This window comes from Salvelinus fontinalis, chromosome 13, assembly GCF_029448725.1.
Source record: "Salvelinus fontinalis isolate EN_2023a chromosome 13, ASM2944872v1, whole genome shotgun sequence".
Lineage (NCBI taxonomy): Eukaryota > Metazoa > Chordata > Actinopteri > Salmoniformes > Salmonidae > Salvelinus > Salvelinus fontinalis.
This window is the reverse complement of record NC_074677.1, coordinates 17,980,370-18,005,352: the sequence shown is the minus strand read 5'-3', so window position 1 is coordinate 18,005,352 and position 24,983 is coordinate 17,980,370. Positions and strand designations below refer to the sequence as shown.

Genomic DNA, 24,983 nt, shown 5'->3' with positions numbered 1-24,983 from the left:
ATCAATGTGCTATGTAGCCTAGATATCAATAATAAAGTGATATCAGTATTGCCTGTAGACTACACCACTGATGTCATCCTTAGCCAAGCGTTTATTCAAGTTGGATAATCTTTGGATGCCGACAGCAGTCGCACCATTGGAAGACATAGCTTGGACTGTAGCATAAAAAAGCCTATCCCTGCATTTGGTGTGTCATCGTAGTGGTCTCTGATTTGTGGTCAGACGGGAGAGGGTATACGGACACAGCTGGGGCCCAAAATGTATGACGTTGTCACGCAGCAAGAGATGAGTGGATACGAACAGATTGGGTTCAGTCAGTTCAGTCAGTTATCCTAATGAGCCTTCCCCAGCTAGCTAGTTTGTTTGTCGCTAGAAACTTCAGTAAGACTTAAAAAGAAATCATGTTTACCTTTATTTAACCAGTTAGGCTAGTTGAGAACAACCTCTCATTTACAACTGCGACCTGGCCAAGATAAAGCAAAGCAGTTCGACACATTCAACAACACAGAGTTACACATGGAATAAACAAACATACAGTCAATAATACAATAGAAAAAGTCTATATACAGTGTGTGCAAATGAGGTAGGATAAGGGAGGTAAGGCCATGGTGGCGAAGGCCATGGTGGCAAAGTAATTGCAATATAGCAATTAAACACTGGAATGGTAGATGTGCAAAAGATGAATGTGCAAGTAGAGATACTGGGGTGAAAAGGAGCAAGATGAATAAATAAATACAGTATGGGGATGAGGTAGTTGAATGGGCTATTTACAGATGGGCTATGTACAGGTGCAGTGATCTGTGAGCTGCTCTGACAGCTGGTGCTTAAAGCTATTGAGGGAGATAAGTGTTTCCAGCTTCAGCGATTTTTGCAGTTCGTTCCAATCATTGGCAGCAGAAAACTGGAAGGAAAGGCGGCCAAAGGAAGAATTGGTTTTGGGGGTGACCAGAGAGATATACCTGCTGGAGCGCATGCTACGAGTGGGTGCTGCTATGGTGACCAGTGAGCTGAGATAAGGAGGGGCTTTACCTAGCAGAGACTTGTAAATTACCTGGAGCCAGTGGGTTTGGCGGCGAGTATGACGCGAGGGCCAGCCAACGAGAGCATACAGGTCGCAGTGGTGGGTAGTATTTGTGGCTTTGGTGACAAAACGGATGGCACTGTGATAGACTGCATCCAATTTGTTGAGTCGAGTGTTGGAGGCTATTTTGTAAATGACATCGCCAAAGTCGAGGATTGGTAGGATGGTCAGTTTTACGAGGGTATGTTTGGCAGCATGAGTGAAGGATGCTTTGTTGTGAAATAGGAAGCCAATTCTGTATTTAATTTTGGATTGGAGATGCTTAATGTGAGTCTGGAAGGAGAGTTTACAGTCTAACCAGACACCTAGGTATTTGTAGTTGTCCACATATTCTGAGTCAGAGAGTCAGAGAGCATGCATTGAATTTTTTTTGCATTTAAGAGCAGTTGGAGGCCACGGAAGGAGAGTTGTATGGCATTGAAGCTCGTCTGAAGGTTAGTTAACACAGTGTCCAAAAAAGGGCCAGATGTATACAGAATGGTGTCGTCTGCGTAGAGGTGTATCAGAGAATCACCAGCAGCAAGAGCAACATCATTGATGATTACAGAGAAGAGAGTCGGCCCAAGAATTGAACCCTGTGGCACCCCCATAGAGACTGCCAGAGGTCCGGACAACAGGCCCTCCGATTTGACACACTGAACTCTATCAGAGAAGTAGTTGGTGAATCAGGCGAGGCAATCATTTGAGAAACCAAGGCTGTTGAGTCTGTCGATAAGAATGTGGTGATTGACAGAGTCGAAAGCCTTGGCCAGGTCGATGAATACGGCTGCACAGTAATGTCTCTTATCGATGGCGGTTATGATATCGTTTAGGACCTTGAGGGTGGCTGAGGTGCAACCATGACCAGCTCTGAAACCAGATTGCATAGCGGAGAAGGTAAGGTGGGATTCGAAATGGTCGGTAATCTGTTTGTTAACTTGGCTTTGAAGCCCTTACAAAGGCAGGGTAGGATAGATATAGGTAGCAGTTTGGCACTACACCTCCAGCACACTGATTTTTCTATTCGATTATTGTATATAAAATCCTATAGTATAGCATCCAGTAGGAGTCCAATAGGGCGGGTTCCAAATCTGATAAGATTTTTTGATTGGATTCTAATTGGATCGTTGTATTGGAATACTATTGCATCCTATAGGATATTTATGTATTTTACCATACAGGATTTCTATTTTTCTATTAATTTTGTTGATGGGAATTGTATAGATATTTACATTACATTGTAAAGGATTTAGCTTCGAAACTGAGTTATACACTACTTACCTTGGCTGCTTAACATATGGAGCACCCACCTTCCAAACCTCTAAGACAAATACCTCTGAAAGTGGCCAGTGAATACAGTACATGTGAACTATAATAAAATCATAAGCAACCAATATTGAACTGCCACTTAATCCATCCCATGAAGGTCCAAGGGACACAATGTGAGTAAACATTTGCATCTGGTGCATCACACATTAAAGTTATTGTGCCAACTGCAACAAAAATAGCTGTGAAACCTACTGAGACTGTCCACAAGGTTGTTTGCATTTGTGTCAAAAACGGAGAACACATTGGTTGGGGACTGTACGTACATACCCCAACCAGAAGCCATGGATTACAGGCAACATCCACACTGAGCTAAAGGGTAGAGCTGCCGCTTTCAAGGAGCGGGACTCTAACCCGGAAGCTTTTAAGAAATCCCACTATGCCCTCCGACTAACCATCAAACAGGCAAAGCGTCAATACAGGACTAAGATCAAATTGTACTACACCGGCTCCAATGCTTGTAGGATGTGATAGAGATTGTAAACTATTACAGACTACAAAGGGACGCACAGCGAAGAGCTGCCCAGTGACACGAGCCTACCAGACAAGCTAAATTACTTCTATTCTCGCTTCGAGACAAGTAACACTGAAACATGCATGAGAACATCAGCTGTTCCGGACGATTGTGTGATCACACACTTGATTAATGTGAGTAAGACCTTTATAGAGGTCAACATTCATAAGGCCACAGAGCCAGATGGATTACCAGGACGTGTACTCCGAGCATGCACTGACCAACTGGCAAGTGTCTTCACTGACAGTTTCTACCTGTCCCTGTCTGAGTCTGTAATACCAACATGTTTCAAGCAGTCCACATAGTCCTTGTGCCCAAGAACACTAAGGTAACCTGCCTAAATGACTACCAACCCTTGGCACTCACGTCTGTAGCCATGAAGTGCTTTGAAAGGCTGGTCATGGCTCACATCAACACCATTATCCCAGAAACCCTAGACCCAGTCCAATTTGCATACCGCCCCAACAGATCCACAGATGATGCAATCTCTAATGCACTCCACACTGCCTGTTCACACCTTGACAAAAGGATCACCTATGTGAAAATGCTATTCATTGACTACAGCTCAGCGTTCATCACCATAGTGCCCTCAAAGCTCATCGCTAAGGATCCTGGGACTAAACACCTCCCTCTGCAGCTGAATCCTGGACTTCCTGAGAGGCCACCCCCGGGTGGTAAGGGTACGTAACAACCCATCCGTGACGCTGATTCTCAACACGGGGGACCCTCAGGGGTGTGCGTGCTCATTCCCCTCATGTACTCTCTGTTCACTCATGACTGCATGGCCAGGCACGACTCCAACACCATCGTTAAGGTCAGAACAGTAGTAGGCCTGATCACCGACAATGACAAGAAAGCCTATAGGGAGGAGGTCAGAGACCTGACCATGTGGTGCAAGGACAACAACCTCTCACTCAACGTGATCAAGACAAAGGAAATGATTGTGGACTACAGGAAAAGGAGGACCAAGCACGGCCCCATTCTCATCGACGGGGCTGCAGTGGAGCAGATTGAGAGCTTCAAGTTCCTTGGCGTCCACATCACCAACAAACTAACATGGTCCAAGCAAACCAAGACAGTTGTGAAGAGGTCACGACAAAACCTATTCCCCCTCAGGAGACTGAAAATATTTTGCTTGGGTCCTCAGATCCTCAAAAGGTTATACAGCTGCACCATCGAGAGCATCCTGACGGGTTGCATCACTGCCTGGTATGGCACTGCTCGGCCTCTGACCGCAAGGCACTACAGAGGGTAGTGTGTACGACCCAGTACATCCCTGGGAAAAAGATTCCTGCCATCCAGGACCTCTATACCAGGCGGTGTCAGAGGAAGGCTCTAAAAATGGTCAAAAGCTCCAGCCACCCTAGTCATAGACAGTTCTCTCTTCTACCGCACGGCAAGCGGTACCGGAGTGCCAAGTCTAGGTCCAAGAGGCTTCTAAACAGCTTCTACCCCCAAGCCATAAGACTCCTGAACATCTAATCAAACGGCTCCCCAGACTATTTGCATTGCCCCCCTGCCCCTCTTTTATGCTGCTGCAACTCTCTGTTGTCTATGCATAGTCGCTTTAATAACTCTTCCTACATGTACATATTACCTCAATTACCTCTACTAACCGGTGCCACCGCACATTGACTTTGAATCGGTATCCCCTGTACATAGCCTCGCTATTGTTATTTTACTGCTCCTCTTTAATTATTTGTTACTTTTATTTCTTTTTTGGGATATTTTTCTTGACTGCATTTTTGGTCAAGGGCTTGTAAGTAAGCATTTCACTGTAAGGTCTACACCTGTTGTATTCTGCATGTGACAAATACAATTTTATTTGTTTGTGAGAATCTCATCTTTCCATAACGAGGTCATAATAAATTGTAGGCCACACTGTTCCAGCACTACAGACGTTTTCGTGAGAAAACCAAATTTCGGCATGTTTCATGGTCAGAAAAACACCGTTGTATATCAGCACATTCAACTGCAGATGCGGAAGGCCAACATAGGCGGATGCGGTGGATTGAGTCCCAGACCATGCAAAGAACATATACTCTATCTCTAGCTTAAACTGACAGATTTTGATGGGGATTTTTTATTATGATACTTAGATTGGAGCACGTGTGTTGACGCAAGACTCTTAAGGATGTTTTAATGACATAGGTCATTATACAGTATATATATATATATATATATACTGTATAATGACATACATTACATACATACAGTACCAGTCAAAAGTTTGGGCACACCTACTTATTCAAGGGTTTTTCTTTCATTTTACTATTTTCTACATTGTACAAAAATTGTGAAAACATCAAAACTAGGAAATAACACATATGGAATCATGGAGTGTCCAAAAAAATGCAAAAGGAAAAAGCAGCCAACAAGTGCTCAGCATATGTGGGAACTCCTTCAAGACTGGAAAAGCATTCCATGTGAAGCTGGTTGAGAGAATGCCAAGAGTGTGAAAAGCTGTCATGAAGGCAAAGGGTGGCTACTTATAAGAATCTCAGATATAAAATATATTTTTGTTTAACACTTTTTTGGGGGGGGGGGTTTACTATATGATTCCATATGTGTTCTTTCATAGTTTTGATGTCTTCACTATTATTCTACAATGTAGAAAACAGTAAAAAATAAAGAAGAACCCTTGAATGAGTAGGTGTGTCCACATTTTTGGACTGCTACTGTATATAAACTCAGCAAAAAAATAATTGTCCCTTTTTCAGGACCCTGTCTTTCAAAGATAATTTGTAAAAAGCAAAATATCTTAAATGTAAAGGGTTAACACTCTGTTTCCCATGCTTGTTCAATGAACCATAAACAATTATTGAGCATGCACCTGTGGAACGGCCGTTAAGACACTAACAGGTTACAGATGGTAGGCAATAAAGGTCATAGTTATGAAAACTTAGGACACTAAAAAGGCCTTTCTACTGACTCTGAAAAACACCAAAAGAAAGATGCCCCTGCTCATCTGCGTGAACGTGCCTTAGGCATGCTGCAAGGAGGCATGAGGACTGCAGATGTGGCCACGGCAATAAATTGCAATGTCCGTACTGTGAGACGCCAAAGACAGTGCTGCAGGGAGACAGAACGGACAGCTGATCGTACTCGCAGTGGCAGACCACGTGTAACAACACCTGCACTGGATCAGTACATCTGAACATCACACCTGTGGGACAGGTACAGGATGGCAACGACAACTGCCCGAGTTACACCAGGAACGCACAATCTCTCCATCAGTGCTCAGACTGTCCGCAATAGGCTGAGAGAGGCTGGTCTGAGGGCTGTTGTAACGCAGGACCGGCAACAATGTTGCCTATGGGCACAAACCCACCGTTGCTGGACCAGACAGGACTGGCAAAAAGTGCTCTTCACTGACGAGTCGCGGTTTGTCTCACCAGGGGTGATGGTCGGATTCGCGTTTATCATCGAAGGAATGAGTGTTACACCAAGGCCTGTCCTCTGGAGCGGGATCGACTTGGAGGTGGAGGGTCCGTCATGGTTTGGGGCGGTGTGTCACAGCATTATCTTTACTAAGCTTGTTGTCATTGCAGGCAATCTCAACGCTGTGCGTTACAGGGAAGGTATCCTCCTCCAGTATGTGGTACCCTTCCTGCAGGCTCATCCTGACATGACCCTCCAGCATGGCAATGCCACCAGCCATACTGCTCGTTCTGTGTGTGATTTCCTGCAAGACAGGAATGTCAGTGTTCTGCCATGACCAGCAAAGAGCCCGGATCTCAATCCCATTGAGCACTTCTGGGACCTGTTGGATCGGTGGGTGAGGTCTAGGGCCATTCCCCCCCATAAATGTCCGGGAACTTGCAGGTGCCTTGGTGGAAGAGTGGGGTAACATCTCACAGCAAGAACTGGCAAATCTGGTGCAGTCCATGAGGAGATGCACTGCAGTACTTAGTATCTGGGGTGGCCACCAGCTGCATTGACTTACTTTTGACCACCCCCCTTTGTTCAGGGACACATTTTTCAATTTCTGTTAGTCACATGTCTGTGGAACTTGTTCAGTTTGTCTCAGTTGTTGAACCTTGTATGTTCATACAAATATTTACACATGTTAAGTTTGCTGAAAATAAACGCAGTTGAATGTGAGAGGACATTTCTTTTTTTGCTGAGTTTATATATGTGTCTGTTTATTATTTATATATATACAGTTGAAGTCTGAAGTTTACATACACCTTAGCCAAATACATTTAAACTCAGTTTTTCACAATTCCTGACATTTAATCCAAGTAAAAATTCCCTGTTTTAGATCAGTTAGGATCACCACTTCATTTTAAGAATGTGAAATGTTAGAATAATAGGAGGGTGTGATTTATTTCAGGTTTTATTTCTTTCATCACATTCCCAGCGGGTCAGAAGTTTACATACACTCAATTAGTATTTGGTAGCATTGCCTTTAAATTGTTTAACTTGAGTCAAATGTGTCAGGTAGCCTTCCACAAGCTTCCCACAATAAGTTGGGTGAATTTTGGCCCATTCCTCCTGACATAGCTGGTACAACTGAGTCGGGTTTGTAGGCATCCCTGCTCGCACACGCTTTTTCAGTTCTGCCCACACATTTTCTATAGGATTGAGGTCAGGGCTTTGTGATGGCCACTCCAATACCTTGATTTTGTTGTCCTTAAGCCATTTTGCCACAACTTTGGAAGTATGCTTGGGGTCATTGTCCATTTGGAAGACCCATTTGCGACCAAGCTTTAACTTCCTGACTGATGTCTTGAGATGTTGCTTCAATATATCCACATAATTCTTCCTTCCTCATGATGCCATCTATTTTGTGTGAAGTGCACCAGTCCCTCCTGCAGCAAAGCACCCCCACAACATGATGATGCCACGCCCATGCTTCATGGTTGGGATGGTGTTCTTCTGCTTTCAAGCATCCTCCTTTTTCCTCCAAACATAACGATGGTCATTATGGCCAAACAGTTCTATTTTTGTTTCATCAGACCAGAGGATATTTCTCCAAAAAGTATGCTCTTTGTCCCCATGTGCAGTTGAAAACCGTAGTCTGGCTTTTTTATGGCGGTTTTAGAGCAGTGGCTTCTTCCTTGCTGAGTGGCCGTTCCAGGTTATGTCGATATAGGACTCGTTTTACTGTGGATATAGATACTTTTGTACGTGTTTCCTCCAGCATCTTCACAAGGTCCTTTACTGTTGTTCTGGGATTGATTTACACTTTTCGCACCAAAGTACGTTCATCTCTAGGAGAGAGAACATGTCTCCTTCGTGAGCGGTATGACGGCTGCATTGTCCCATAGTGTTTATACTTGCGTACAATATTTTGTACAGATGAACGTGGTACCTTCAGGCATTTGGAAATTGCTCCCAAGGATGAACCAGACTTGTGGAGGTCTACAATTTTTTTCTGAGGTCTTGGCTGATTTCTTTTGATTTTCCCATGATGTCAAGCAAAGAGGCACTGGGTTTGAAGGTAGGCCTTGAAATACATCCACAGGTACACCTCCAATTGACTTAAATTATGTCAATTAGCCTATCATAATCGTCTAAAGCCATGACATCAATTTCTGGAATTTTCCAAGCTGTTTAAAGGTACAGTCAACTTCTGACCCACTGGAATTGTGATACAGTGAAATAATCTGTCTGTAAACAATTATTGGAAAAATTACTTGTGTCATGGACAAAATAGATGTCCTTACGGACTTGCCAAAACTATAGTTTGTTAACAAGAAATTTGTGGAGTGGTTGAAAAACAAGTTTTAATGACTCCAACCTAAGTGTATGTAAACTTCCAACTTCAACTGTAATAATGTTTAAAATATATATTTTATAACACCTGGTTCAGGTTTGCCAAGAAGTCACTAGATGAGCAATGGTAGTTACATCCAGGAGGGAGATGGGGAAGGTGCACCTTCTTGGGATGGAGGGAGAGTGGGGGGGACAGCTCTGGGGTGGGGTTGGTGGTACAACCCTGGTAAGGAGAAAGGGAGGGAGGGAAGGGTGGGTGGGAGGCAGGCAGGTAGGGAGGGAGGGATAGGGGGTGGTACAACCCTGGTAAGGAGAAAGGGAGGGAGGGAGGGAGGGAAGGAAGGAGAGAGGGAGGGAGTGAGGGAGGGTGGGAGGGAGGGAGGGAGGGGTGGGTGGGTGGGTGGGTGGGAGGCAGACAGGTAGGGAGGGAGGGAGGGATAGGGGGTGGTACAACCCTGGTAAGGAGAAAGGGAGGGAGGGAGGGGTGGGTGGGTGGGACACAGACAGGTAGGGAGGGAGGGATAGGGGTGGTACAACCCTGGTAAGGAGAAAGGGAGGGAGGGAGGAGTGGGTGGGTGGATGGCAGACAGGTAGGGAGCGAGTGATAGGGGGTGGTACAAGCCTGGTAAGGAGAAAGGGAGGGAGGGAGGGAGGGAGGGAGGGAGGGAGGGAGGGAGGGAGGGGTGGGTGGGTGGGTGGTAGGCAGACAGGTAGCGAGTGAGGGATAGGGGGTGGTACAACCCTGGTAAGGAGAAAGGGAGGGAGGGGTGGGTGGGAGACAGACAGGTAGGGAGGGAGGGATAGGGGGTGGTACAAGCCTGGTAAGGAGAAAGGGAGGGAGGGAGGGAGGGAGGGAGGGAGGGAGGGAGGGAGGGAGGGAGGGAGGGAGGGGTGGGTGGGTGGGTGGGTGGGAGGCAGACAGGTAGGGAGGGAGGGATAGGGGGTGGTACAACCCTGGTAAGGAGAAAGGGAGGGAGGGAGGGGTGGGTGGGTGGGACACAGACAGGTAGGGAGGGAGGGATAGGGGTGGTACAACCCTGGTAAGGAGAAAGGGAGGGAGGGAGGAGTGGGTGGGTGGATGGCAGACAGGTAGGGAGCGAGTGATAGGGGGTGGTACAAGCCTGGTAAGGAGAAAGGGAGGGAGGGGTGGGTGGGAGACAGACAGGTAGGGAGGGAGGGATAGGGGGTGGTACAAGCCTGGTAAGGAGAAAGGGAGGGAGGGAGGGAGGGAGGGAGGGAGGGAGGGGTGGGTGGGTGGGTGGGTGGGAGGCAGACAGGTAGGTAGGGAGGGAGGGATAGGGGGTGGTACAAGCCTGGTAAGGAGAAAGGGAGGGAGGGAGGGGTGGGTGGGTGGGTGGGAGGCAGACAGGTAGGGAGGGAGGGATAGGGGATGGTACAAGCCTTGGATGGAAGGAGTTGGGGGAGGTCTCATTATCTTCAGGTTTTTCTTTTTCTTTCCCTATCCCAGCAGAGAGAGGGTCAAGGGAACATTCTCTTTTTTATATGCATAGCTGAATACTATTCATACTTTTGTATATACAGTGTATGTGGACACCCCTTCAAATTATTGGATTCGGCTATTTCAGCCATACCCGTTTCTGACAGGTGTATAAAATCGAGCACACATCCATGAAATATCCATAGACAAACATTGGCAGTAGAATGGCCTTACTGAAGAGCTCAGTGACTTTCCAACAAGTCAAATTGCTGCCCTGCTAGAGTTGCCCCAGTCAACTGTAAGTGCTGTTATTGTGAAGTGAAAACGTCTAGGAGCAGGCCACAAGCTTAGAGAACGGGACCCCAGAGTGCTGAAGGGCGTAAAAATAGTCTATCCTCGGTTACAAAACTCCCTACCAAGTTCCAAACTGCCTCTGGAAGCAACATCAGCACAATAACTGTTCGTCGGGAGCTTCATGAAACGGGTTTCCATGGCCGAGCAGTCACTATGACTAGTCACTAAGATCACTATGCGACATGCCAAGCGTCGGCTGGAGTGGTGTAAAGCTCGTCACCATTAGGCTCTGGAGCAGCGGAAACGAGTTCTCTGGAGTGATGAATCAAGCTTCACCATCTCGCAGTCCGATGGACAAATCTGGGTTTGGCTGATGCCAGGAGAACGCTACCTGCCTGAATGTATAGTGCCAACTGTCAAGTTTGGTGGAGGAGGAATAATGGTCTGGGGCTGTTTTTCATGGTTCTGGCCCTTAGTTCCAGTGAAGGGAAATCTTAACGCTACAGCATACAATGACAGTTTGGGGATGGCCCTTTCCTGTTTCAGCATGACAATGCCCCCTTGGTCCATACAGAAATGGTTTGTCGAGATCAGTGTGGAAGAATTTGACTGCACAGAGCACAGACCTCAACCCCATCAAACACCTTTGGGATGGATTGGAACGCCGACTGCGAGCCAGGCCTAATCGCCCAGCATCAGTGGCCGGCTTCACTAATGCTCTTGTGGCTGAATGGAAGCAAGTCCCCGCAGCAATGCGCCAACATGTACATCTTATGCTACACAAAGATAAATAACATACATTTTTCTTAACTAATCCAATCAGATAGTTAGATGTATGTTTTTTAAATGGTTTAGGTATTGTACTTTACCAGAGTTCCTAACCCTGGTAGTCATTCTAAATGCATTTTGCGGGTGAATGAAGATTCCAACTATTGGCTATCCTAACTCTGTCTGGATTCCAAAAGGAATTACATATCACCTTGCTAGCCAGCATAAGGGCCTGTAATTTGTAAACCAGGATTTGCTAGGCAGATCTGAGGCCATATAAATGGTCTGGGAACGTGGGGTCCACTCTTTTCAACATTCGCCATGACGCAAGACAGACCTCAGGATTGGGTTCTGGAAAGCTCCCGTTATAGGCCTTAGATATATCCGGCTCTGATTTTATTCGATATAGGTGTTAAAGACATCATAATGTTGTTATTTTAAACCGAGTTATATCAGTTTATTCAGTATATTGCGATTTTCGGATATTTCTTAGTGCTGCGTTATAGTGAGTTGGACACGTCTTCGCCACATGACTAATGTTTACTGCTAATTCCAAAGTTGAAGGCGACAATCTACAACCGAGCAACGATTCCTCTGGACAAAGGACAACTTGCCCAAGATTCTGATGGGAGCTCATCAAAAAGTAAGAAGTATTTATGATGTTAATTCGTTGTTCTGTTGAAAAATGTTGAAAAATGTGCCCTAGACCTAGACCTCAAAAATGTTGTAGGTGCCTCTCCCAAGATTTCTCCCGACATTTTGTTGGCAGCTTGGCTACTATTCTCATTGTATAACCACGATTTGTGCCGCTAAATATGCACATTTTCGAACAAACTCTATATGTATTGTGTAATATGATGTTATAGGACTGTCATCTGAAGAAGTTTGAGAAGGTTAGTGAAAAAATTAATATCTTTTGCTGGTTTATTCGTTATCGCTATTGTTGGCTTGAATCAATGCTGTTGTGTGGTTGGCTATTGTAGTAAGCTAATACAATGCTATATTTTGTTTTCGCTGTAAAACACTTAAAAAGTCTGAAATATTGGCTGGATTCACAAGATCTTTGTCTTTCATTTGCTGTATGCTGTGTATTTTTCATAAATGTTTTATGATGAGTATTTAGGTAATTCACGTTGGTCTCTGTAGTTATTCTAGTTGCTTTGGTGAGAGTTGTGATGGTGGCTGCAATGTAAAACTATGATTTATACCTGAAATATGCACATTTTTCTAACAAAACATATGCTATACAATAAATATGTTATCGGACTGTCATCTGATGAAGTTGTTTCTTGGTTAGTGACTATTTATATCTTTATTTGGTCGAAATTGTGATAGCTACCTAACCAGGAAAAAAATGGTGGGAAAAAAAAGTTGTGTCTTTTGCTATCGTGGTTAGCTAATAGAAATACATATTGTGTCTTCCCTGTAAAACATTTTAAAAATCAGAAATGATAGCTGGATTCACAAGATGTGTATTTTTCCTCCTGATGTCTTGGACTTGTGATTTAATGATATTTAGATGCTAGTATTTACTTGTGACGCTATGCTAGGCTATGCTAGTCAGCTTTTTTACTGATGGGGGTGCTCCCGGATCCGGGATTGTGTGCAAGTAGAAGTCTCTTAACACTGGTGCCCCCCAGGGGTGTATTCTCAGTCCTAGGGTCCCAGGGTTGAAACCAGTTACTGAGATTTACTGGTATTTACCCCCCAAAACCACTCCCTTTTCCAGGGATAGATAACTGTGAGAAACCGGTAAATTATAATAAATTATTTACATGAAGGATACGGCGTGAAATGGAACTGTTAAATTATATGCAATGTCTAAATCTGGCTTCTCTACAGCCTCTACATGATGAATCATCAAGCTCAGGGTGGGGACAGACAGCCCATCTCAGTATGGAGCACAGTTCACAATGCATATACAGTAGATCATCTCATCATGGTAACTTTTTTTCTTGTGACAGGTAGGGCTTCATTTGCTGCAGCAAAGTCTATGCTACAGTAATATAAAGACCGAATGGATGTCTAATTTACCCATCTCCATCTGCCTTTTGGGGTTCACCTTATTTTTTTACTGTAAAGATTTTAGTAAAAAATTATTATAACTTCAGAGTTTTTAAACAGCCTATCACTCGAATAGCGTTGCTTTAAAATCAGTGCACGCACAAGCACTCTCTCGCAGTCTTTCTCTCTCCATCAACTCCATTCAAATTGCATCCAAAATAAATAATCCTGTTCTAGGTTAATATATAGCCCAATATATAGATGTCTTAGCCTACCTCTTTCAGGTAATAAATTCAATGCAGTTTTATCCGTATATTTTGCTAGTTAATGATGAGTTATGCATAATAAGCTTCTAACCTATAGGCTCTGTCTCTTATAGCCTCAAGCACAAGTGCTCCGCTGGTGTCTCTCAGTAAAAAATGCTACTTAGCTCTTGGAGTCCCATGCAGGAAAAGCTAGACTAGAGTAGCTAGCTGGACATTATATATTTTTTGCCTTTCTTACACCAATAGACTATTCACGAGGGATGGAAGCTCTTTTTTGCTGAATGTTAAATACAGCAGCCGATAGAACACAGGTAGTTTGAAAAAAGTGAAAGCCGTCTGCATCTAATTCTAAATTATTCAAGGATGTCATTAGAAAGATGAAGATGAAGACAACGAAACGTATTTAATTAAACTGTTGAAAGAGAGGAAGGAATTAAGCAACAATGCGTTAGCCTACTAATTACACAAATAGGCCATATAAAGCGATACTCTGCCTTAACAACACTTTCAACAAGGCAGGTCCTACAGGCCCTAGTTTTGTCACACCTTGACTACTGTTCAGTCGTGTGGTCAGGTGCCACAAAAAAGGATTCAGTAAAATTGCAATTGGCTCAGAACAGGGCAGCACGGCTGGACCTTGGATGTACCCAGAGAGCTAATATTAATAATGTGTATGTCAATCTCCTGGCTGAAAGTGGAGGAGAGATTGACTTCATCACTACTTTTCTTTATGAGAGGTATTGACATGATTGCACCGAGCTGTCTAAACTACTGGCACACAGCTCGGACATCCATGCATATGCCACAAGGTCTCTTCACAGTCCCCAAGTCCAGAACAGACTATGGGAGGCACACAGTACTACAGAGAGCCATGACTACATGGAACTCTATTCCACATCAAGTAACTGACGCAAGCAGTAAAATTTGATTTAAAAAACAGATTCAAAAAACACCTTATGGTACAGCGGGACTGTGAAGCAACACAAACATAGGCACAGACACGTGCATACACACACACACACACGATAACATGCACACTATACATACACATGGATTTAGTACTGTAGATATGTGGTAGTGGTGGAGTAGGGGCCTGAGGGCACAGTGTGTTGTGAAATCTGTGAATGTATTGTAATGTTTTTTAAATTGCATAAACTGCCTTAATTTTGCTTGACCCCAAGAAGAGTAGTTGCTGCTTTGGTGGCAGCTAATGGGGATCTATAATAAACACAAATACAAACGTTCTGACCGGTTGCATCACGGCCTGGTACGGGAATTGCTCCGTCCATGATCGCAAGGCCCTCCAGTGGGTGGTGAAGATGACCCAGTACATCCCTGGGACCATGCTTCCACCCATCCAGGACATCTACTCGAAACTGTGCCTGAGGAAGCCAAGTAGCATCCTCTCCAAATACTACCGCTGCACCATCGAGAGCGCCCTGGCCAGTTGCATCACGGCCTGGTACGGCAATTGCTCCATCCACGACCACAAGGCCCACCATCAAGGACCCCACACACACCAGCCACAAGCTGTACTCTCCCTTACCATCTGGCAGACGGTATCGCAGCGTGAGGTCTGATACTAACAGGCTCAGAGACAGTTTCTAGCTACAAGCCACCAGGCTGCTGAATACAGTACTTGAACTGGACTGACAACCTGCTCTGATTCTCCTCACCTTAGCACACATGCACTCACTCATGCACACACCCCCACACACATAAGCACAGATATAGATTCATGCTACACACACATCACAACTATTGCTACCAGATTCTTATTATACTTCAAGTTATACACTTTCCCCCATCCCAAATACACGTGTAAATATTGGACTATAAATTGTGTCTTCCTGTACTATAATAAATGTTAACATGTTTATTCTATTCTTCTGTCATTTACTTTATGTTTGTATTCTTATCTTTTATTATTTCTTACTGTAGTATCATTTTTGAGAAGGAACCTGCAAGTAAGCATTTCATTGGACGATGTATACCATGCGTATCCTGTACATACGACTAATAAAACTTGAAACTTGATTTTGTGACTCGGATCCCTCGTCCATCGAAATAAACATAACTTTCATTTACAAATTTTAATTAGCACCATGCTGCTGTTTTGTTGCCAGCTAGTCAGCATAATCTAGATATCTGGGAAGGGTTCATCAGGACGACTGACTGAATCTAATCCATTTGTCTCTACTCAGCTCTCAGCTGCGTGATATACGTCATCAATTTGGGCAGCAGGCGTGTCCGCTATAGCCTCTCCCTGGTCAGACTTGCTCAGGCAGAACAAACTTAAATACATAATTTTGTTCACTGCTGATTTGAATGTCATTGAGAAAACAACATCAAGTTGTCAAAAAAAATTCTCGCAAACATCCCTTCTGAATTTAAAAGTAATCCTAGAAGTAATCATCTAGTTTTTCTATAGTATCTGTAATCTGATTACAATGTTTTTGCTGGGAACGTAACAGATTACAGTTAGTCTTTTCATTACATGTAATCCTTTACTCCCCAACCCTGTGGACCTGTGTAATAATGTGAATATATAACATGAGACCCTGGCTAAACTATAGTTAGTATCATTATTATTATAGTAAACACTGCGGAGTTACAAGCACTGATGGGCCACAAGCAGAGCAGTACTACTCTGTTGAATGCTGCTGTGTTGTACTGTTGGTAGACGGAAATAAGATTCCTGGTAAACCATCTGCTGATGAAGGGAGAACCTGAGAATGTCCTTACATTCACTCAGCATGCTTCAATAGTTCTCTTCTAGAACACATAATTCATCATCTCTGTACTGTATGCTCTCTGTTAGCCCACACATGCTTTCAAAACAAACAAGGTGTGTGTCCCAAATGGCACCCTATTCCCTATATAGGGCACTACTATTGATCAGAGCCATATGGTCCTTGGTCAAAAGTAGTGCATTATATAGGGAATAGGATGCTATTTGGGACATAACCAGCAAAACAATCTTCTTCATTAGTTATTGTTGCTGCTAGTGCTGTGGGTGTTCTCTCTCCCTGCTACCTAACTAAGCCAGCTTCTTTGTCGAGTTATAAATAATTCAGTGTTTTAATTCCAAAGACACTCGCATATATATTCAAGAGGAGCCACCCACCTACTGGTATAGGTGCTATAGCTTGTTATTACAGGTGTAGGATCTTAATTTGAGCCAGTTTTATACAGCAGGAAAGTAATCCTGCAGCAACAGGAAACGTGAATTATTATGTGGGTTATAATTAATGGACATTTTTGTAGGAGTTGATCATTTTTTTCGTAATTAAGTCTGACATTTCCAAGTGGAAATTACAAACTTCAGAAGACTTTTAAAACCTGAAATACACGTTACAAGTTTTACATTTGCTGCATTGCAGGAAAGTACACCTGCAACAGGGTGATCAAATTCAGATCCTACATCTGTCTTCCATACCAGGAGTCTTATCGGCCAAAGGCTCTGCAAACAGTAAATGTATGGACACTACAGAGCTTGGGTAAGGCTCTATCTACATTTTTGTAAAAATGTTGTTATTGTCATAGGCTTATTCTGTTCAATGTTCTCTTCCTATGTAGTACTCTAAATAACCCAATTCCTGTTAAGTTCAAAGGAATACAATAAAAAATTGCTGACACTATTCAAACTAATGGGGGTTCTGAAAACGTTAAAGACAATTATCTCAGAATCATCTTTTTGCAGATAGAACCCCGCTCTCGACTAGACAAATTAAGTACCATAGCAAGGATCCAACACAACAATGGTGTTATTTTATGTTATGTTATGTTGTTATTCTAGGACGAATCTCAGTAGAATATAGGCATAGTTTGTCAGACCGCCTGTCAAATGCACCAGGGTGCTTTTATGCTACGGCTTGTCTTGAACACAAATGGATAGGATATAGCTAAAGAGCTTCAGAGAAGCACAAATTGTGTATTAATTTTAAAAGCACACCTTCAAAGAGTGAATTCTGGCAGGCCTGTGTCCTCCCAGACTGCCAAAATTAGGACACTAGTAATTGCTTGCCATATTTAGAAAAATTATGTAAGAAACACAAATACCATATTATTAACTCATTTTCACCTCGCATGAGCACGATTCAGTGGTTTTGAGTTTGTGATGCTCACTCACTAAGCCTTAAGCGATCAGCCTGAGGCTGGTCTGTCTGTCCCCTGTGAACAAAATGACCTACTCCGTGTGGAGTGTGAGTGCTAGGCAAAGTCACTCCCTTTGTCTTTGCAAAGTGTAATACATATAAAGAAAAGAAAATCCTGCACACACTTTGCAAAGTGTAACATACGCAAAGTCTTTGTCACACCTTTCATACACCTGCCTGCTCTGTCTAGAGCTGCAATCTACAGCTGGTGCCAAAGATTCCATCTGTACTTGAAGGTCTGGCATTTCCATATTTGTTACATAAGGAGTTTAGAGTTTGACTTAACCTCTTTGGGCTGCAAGGGCAGTATTGAGTAGCCTGGATAAAAGGTGCCCATTTCAAACGGCCTCGTACTCAATTCTTGCTCGTACAATATGCATATTATTATTACTATTGGATAGAAAACACTCTCTAGTTTCTAAAACCGTTTGAATTATATCTGTGAGTAAAACAGAACTAATTTTGCAGCAAACTTCCTGACAGGAAGTGGAAAATCTGAAATCGATGCTCTGTTCTAGGGCCTGCCTATAAATGTGCTTGATATGTATTAGTATACATGCACTTCATACGCCTTCCACTAGATGTCAACAGGCAGTGAGAGAAGAAATGGAGTGTATAACATGATCTGAGGTCGAATAAAAGCTCTTGGCATGACGTGACCCCAATTTCCTGTTTTCTGGAACGCGTGAGAAGGGACCTGGTATTGCCTTCTGTAATGCTGTCGTTATAGACGACTAATATCTCCGGCTTTGATTTTATTTGATAAATGTGACAATATCATCGTAAAGTATGTTTTTTCAATATAGTTTTATTAGATTATTGACATTTTTTCGGGACGTTAGGCGTGTTGCTTTGTCTGCGTTTGTTCACGAAGGAGAGCTTCGCGCCACTTTGCTAACTTTCCGTGCTAATTGACTGGAGAAGAGGACATTCTAAAACCAAACAACGATTGTTCCTGACAAAGGACCCCTTGTACAACATTCTGATGGAAGATCATCAAAAGTAGGACCCATTTTATGATGCTATTTCATATATCTGTCGAACATGTGTACTAGTAGTTTGCGCCCAGATTTTGGGCACTCTCTCGCTATAACTAAGCTGGATGTCGTAATGAAGTTATTTTTAGAATTCTAACACGGCGATTGCATTAAGAACTAGTGTATCTATCATTTCCTATACAACATGTATTTTTTAGTAACGTTTATGAATAGTTATTTGGTCAGAATAGTTGAGTGTCATAAAAATATCCGCACATTCTGGGAAAAAGATGCTACGTTAGCACAATGTATAACACTGATTTCAGCTCTAAATATGCACATTTTTGAACAAAACATAAGTGTATGTATAACCTGATGTTATAGGACTGTCATCTGATGAAGCTTATCAAGGTTAGTCAAAAATTATATATCTTTTGCTGGTTTGTTACGATCGCTAACTTTTGCTGCTGGTAAATGGCTTGTGTTTCTGACTATTGTGGTAAGCTAATATAATGCTATATTGTGTTTTCGCTGTAAAACACTTAAGAAATCGGAAATATTGGCTGGAATCACAAGATGCTTGTCTTTCATTTGCTGTACACCATGTATTTTTCAGAAATGTTTTATGATGAGTATTTAGGTATTTCACGTTGGTGTCTTGGAATTACTCTGGCTGCTTCGGTGCTATTTGTGACGGTAGCTGTGATGGTAGCTGCAATGTAAAACTGATTTATACCTCAAATATGCACATTTTTCGAACAAAACATAGATTTATTGTATAACATGTTATAAGACTGTCATCTGATGAAGTTGTTTCTTGGTTAGTTTGGTTGGTTCTTGGTTAGTTAGGTTGGTTTTGTGCATGCTACCTGTGCTGTGAAAAATGTCTGTCCTTTTTTGTATTTGGTGGTGAGCTAACATAAATATACGTGGTGTTTTCGCTGTAAAACATTTTAAAATCGGACATGTTGGCTGGATTCACAAGATGTTTATCTTTCATTTGCTGTATTGGACTTGTTAATGTGTGAAAGTTAAATATTTCTAAAAAATATCTTTTGAATTTCGCGCCCTGCACTTGAAGTGGCTGTTGTCATATTGTGCCCGGCTTCGGGCTTGCAGCCCAAAAAATAGATGCAGCAATCTCTCTAGCTAAACTATGCAACAACTTCCTCAGAAGGACATTTTGAGATATATTCCCTGGGAAACACAACTTGTAAATAAGATCAAAAGCAGCATCAGTCTCAGTCAAAACGTGAATGAACACATTCAGCAAAGAAAAACTCCTTTTTACTGTTTCAATAGCATTGTGTCTCTGATACCAAAAGAATATGCAGGCATTGTGCAGAGAATGTGTTTACTGGGTCATATAACCCAACTTGACAGCATCTTATTAATATTTCCACTTCCCCTGAGGTATGCAAATATACTTTGTCCTTTGCAGAGTGACAAAGTGCTTCTGAGGACCTTGCTGCCCGAATGAGATCCCATCTCAATAACTTATTGTCAGAACTCCGTCAGGCAGAGAAGCAGGGAGAATAGGAGCACATCATAGGAATTCAAGGCAATCGTTTATTTTGCCACCTCATAAAGTAGGGTGTGCGTCGATGCCAGGCAATACAGTTCAAGATAAAGGTTAAAAAAAGTGTCTCTGCGGGGTAATGCCACCGTTCAGACTGAAAACCCTGTGTTCATGTCACCCAGGAGACGAGGCAGTGTTAGTCAATGCATATCTAACATGGCTGTGTCTGAAATCTCTCTTGCCTACTACTTACTAAAATTACATACTGTGTACTAATCATACTGCATACAATTTATTATGTACTGTTTAGTATAAATGCATGCAGTAAGCAGCAAATCAATTTACTAGGCTCATCCATATGGAGAATGCGACATCTATTTGCGTTGTTTCCCGCCATTTGTTCATTTTGCTCCAGCCCATCCCTTTATCTACTATAATTATTAGCTGATCAAACACAAAGTGGAAAGACGTTTCTCTTTCTCAATAGTGTGCAACGAATTCTACTAAATGAAAAGTTGAAATAAGTCTGACATCCTGGCATTTAAAGCATACTCGCCCAGTGTCGTCTATGAAAACCTCACAGATGTCTCAAGTCATACAGGCTATTATGTTGATATTGACCATGTTAATAAAATTACCTATATATTTCTATCATCACATTAACAATATAGAGAGATAATTAACCAATCAACATGGAGATTGCATGATGATGCTGGTCTTTTTATGATTTCAAAAGGTATAATGAAATATCTAGCAAACCTATAAACCTGTTGAATGACATATTGTCATCTTATCTTCTTTTGACGTATGTAAATAACGTCAGTGTTAGCTCCTTTAAGCCTTGTTAAGTAGAATAGCATTGAAATTCACTGTCAACACAAGCTGCTTAAAGATAAAAGCCAAATTGCAGAGTAGTTTTTACCCCCCTTAAAAGCCGCCTAGAGTCGATGTCCGTACTCCTGCGGAAATCTAATTAGCATAATATAAAGTTCTTCCATGATGTAATGGCGGTCCGCAAACCAACGTTAAAGGTGCATGCCGCCACCTACTGTGCTGGAGTGTGTTGTCAATCACAGTTTACAACATTTCTAAATCCTCCTACCTAAAATAAAAAAGAGCCCTACTAACTTCTAATAGACCCTCCCCCATCTCCAAAATCCCTTCCAAACCCCCAACCCCATCCAACCTCAATGACTCTACACTTCAATCTTACCCTTTCTTCAACATAGTTACAACAATATAACAACAAATGCTCCACCATTTCATCAACCACACACTCCAGACACAAACCATTCACATGCTGCCAACCAGATGTAATGACGAGTCCAATGTACAATGTCCTAAGCGCAATCAAGCAAACACCACCTCTTCCTTCCTAATCTGTCCCTTTAATCTTGGTCCACCAACCTTTCTTTGGAGGGCATATAAATGACGGCCCTTGCGCTCAGAGTCCCATCTCTTCTGCCACACATGATCAAAATGGCTCTAATCTTACATTTGGCCTCACCTCTACGCAGTGGAACATTAATATAAATTACATCTTGTTTCAAAGCTCTTTTACATTTACATTTACATTTTAGTCATTTAGCAGATGCTCTTATCCAGAGCGACTTACAGTAGAGTGCATACATTTTATTACATTTTTTACATTTCATTACATTTTACATACTGAGACAAGGATATCCCTACCGGCCAAACCCTCCCTAACCCGGACAACGCTATGCCAATTGTGCGTTGCCCCACGGACCTCCCGGTTGAGACAGAGCCTGGGCGCGAACCCAGCCCAGCCTGGGCGCGAACCCAGAGACTCTGGACCCTAGACCACTGCGCCACCCGGGAGGCCAACTTTTAGCTAACCAGCCTAAAATTTCATTCTCTTCCACACCCGAATGTGCTGGGAACCACAAAATCGCCTGAAGCGTCCGAACGCTTTGGCCTACAAATTATTATGACGCAACTGTGTTGGTTGTTTTGTTGTTTAGGCTCCTGGATGCCCACAGGCCTCACATGGAGACTGTTTAGTGCCAAAAACATGGGGTTAAATACATGTAAAAAAACATATACACTGCTCAAAAAAATAAAGGGAACACTTAAACAACACAATGTAACTCCAAGTCAATCACACTTCTGTGAAATCAAACTGTCCACTTAGGAAGCAACACTGATTGACAATAAATTTCACATGCTGTTGTGCAAATGGAATAGACAAAAGGTGGAAATTATAGGCAATTAGCAAGACACCCCCCAAAACAGGAGTGATTCTGCAGGTGGTGACCACAGACCACTTCTCAGTTCCTATGCTTCCTGGCTGATGTTTTGGTCACTTTTGAATGCTGGCGGTGCTCTCACTCTAATGGTACCATGAGACGGAGTCTACAACCCACACAAGTGGCTCAGGTAGTGCAGTTCATCCAGGATGGCACATCAATGCGAACTGTGGCAAAAAGGTTTGCTGTGTCTGTCAGCGCACATTTGTGGCCTGCTGGAGGTCATTTTGCAGGGCTCTGGCAGTGCACCTCCTTGCACTAAGGCGGAGGTACCGGTCCTGCTGCTGGGTTGTTGCCCTCCTACGGCCTCCTCCACGTCTCCTTATGTACTGGCCTGTCTCCTGGTAGGGCCTCCATGCTCTGGAAACTACGCTGACAGACACAGCAAACCTTTTTGCCACAGTTTGCATTGATGTGCCATCCTGGATGAACTGCACTACCTGAGCCACTTGTGTGGGTTGTAGACTCCGTCTCATGCTACCACTAGAGTGAGAGCACCGCCTGCATTCAAAAGTGACCAAAACATCAGCCAGGAAGCATAAGAACTGAGAAGTGGTCTGTGGTCACCACCTGCAGAATCACTCCTGTTTTGGGGGGTGTCTTGCTAATTGCCTATAATTTCCACTTTTTGTCTATTCCATTTGCACAACAGCATGTGAAATTTATTGTCAATCAGTGTTGCTTCCTAAGTGGACAGTTTGATTTCACAGAAGTGTGATTGACTTGGAGTTACATTGTGTTGTTTAAGTGTTCCCTTTATTTTTTTGAGCAGTGTATATATAAATATGTTTCCTGATCTTTTTTACTTCAAGGGGTCAAATAGCAAAAGGATCCTTGGTATGACCCCCGGCTTAGACAGAGCTTAGACTCTTATGGGTTAAAAGAACATCTCTCTCTTTGTGTTGTTTTCCCCCTTTCCTCTATGCAATCTTAGCATGTTTGGTGTTAATATCACCAGCTCAAAGTAACACTGCAACGTTCTACCCAGTTCTCCCCAGTCAGAGTAAAGTGTTATTCAGTGTGACACTGCAAGGCTCTCCAAATCCCCAGAGAGTATGATATGCCCTCCTTAAGCCCTTCAGCTGGATCTCAGGGCACGCTAAGTACAGAGCTTACGCTTTTGGCACAATTCAAATCAAAGTACGGAAGGGGTACTGTACCTACTCCTTGATTTGATTATAGGGATGCTGGGGTTTGGTCGTAATTCCTGGGCTTGATCAGAATGGACTGAGGAGGGACTCAGAAATCAGGAAATTTATGGGGCAAATCACAACTCGGTGTAGCAGCAGTACTTCTGCAGCCATTTGAAGGACTTATAATTGTATTACCAAGTCTATAAGGTGGAGGCATTTTACAAAAGGCTATTATATTTAACAATTTTGATTAAGTTTCTGATGGCTGAGTGATTTCTGCCCTGTATTTTATGAACTCCACGCTAAGTAATCTTTATTGTTCTTCGACATAATGAAATCATATTTCTTTGAGATTTATGACATGGCTATCTGTTAGTGACTTAAAACTGTCAGTAGTGAAATGATCCTTAGCAACAGTTTTAATTATTAGAGATGACTCTTTGAGGTAGAACCTGAGTGTCCGTATGTCTGGAGCGCTCTTAAATCTCAGAGTTTAATTGAAGGCCACAGAGAAAACGAATGTTATTTGCATGCAATGGCGCGCCCCACCCCTGATGTATTTCCAATGCTCACTGAGAACTCCTATACTGGGTAGAAAAACGGGAGCTGCAAATTAAGAGACGAAACAAGACTTTTTGGAGCAATAACACTCTTCGCATTCCTTTCAAATTATTTTTATTTGTAAAGGCTTTGAAGAAATAAGATCTGTGGAATTTAAATGGTGATGGGTTATCTGGATCTGTGGTTTAATGATGAAGCTCTCCCACCTTGGTATCTGTGAGGATAGCCTCTTCGCCTATTCTCCTCTCCTCTCCTCTCCTCTCCTCTCCTCTCCTCTCCTCTCCTCTCCTCTCCTCTCCAGTCTTTTACAGTTTGTTAGAGTCACTCGGTCTGGATTGCCCTACCTAATTCCCACCCAATTACTGTCTAAATGAACCACAGGGCCGCTTAACTTGGTTTGACTTCCCATTGTTTAATTCATAAATTAGGCACTCAAGGCTAAATTAATCACCACAAATTCCTAAGCAAAATTGACAATATTAAATTCTGCATATTACCTAAACATTCTGTTTCTGTTCTTTTTACAAAATGACCTGCTTGTTGTGTGCTGCTAGCCGGTAAAATGTAATTTATTTATGACTTCTGTCTGAGCTGGCTCAAGACCGCCGTGCCATGTTTGCACCGCTGCAATTTTCACAGGTAACGTTGGCGTCTCTCAAGAAAAACTAGGGCAATTTGATTAATGTCGTCGTCTCCAAGTGAGGATCACAGACACGACAATAAAAACAACGCAGAGAGAGTGAGAACGAGAAGAGGGAGGAGAGACCGAGGCAGCAGTTAGCCAAAGGGTAAGACAGACAGACACAGAGAGACAGATGCAGAGAGAGAGAGTAAGAGAGAGCGAGTGGGAGAAGGAGAGAGAGAGAGAAGGAGAGATATATCTGCAGTCATTCCCTTCCAAGGAGAATGAGGAATAAGGACAAGAAAGAGCCCTTGCTTGTTTTGGGGAAGTTTAGCATACAAACAGACAGTGAATAA

At 42.9% G+C, this 24,983-nt stretch overlaps 1 protein-coding gene across 1 annotated transcript in view; it reads right to left on the bottom strand.

Moving 5' to 3' along the window:
* The window catches only part of LOC129868196 (follistatin-related protein 4-like), a 234,638-nt gene that overhangs the window by 183,406 nt on the left and 26,249 nt on the right, over positions 1 to 24,983 (bottom strand). The window lies entirely within an intron of this gene.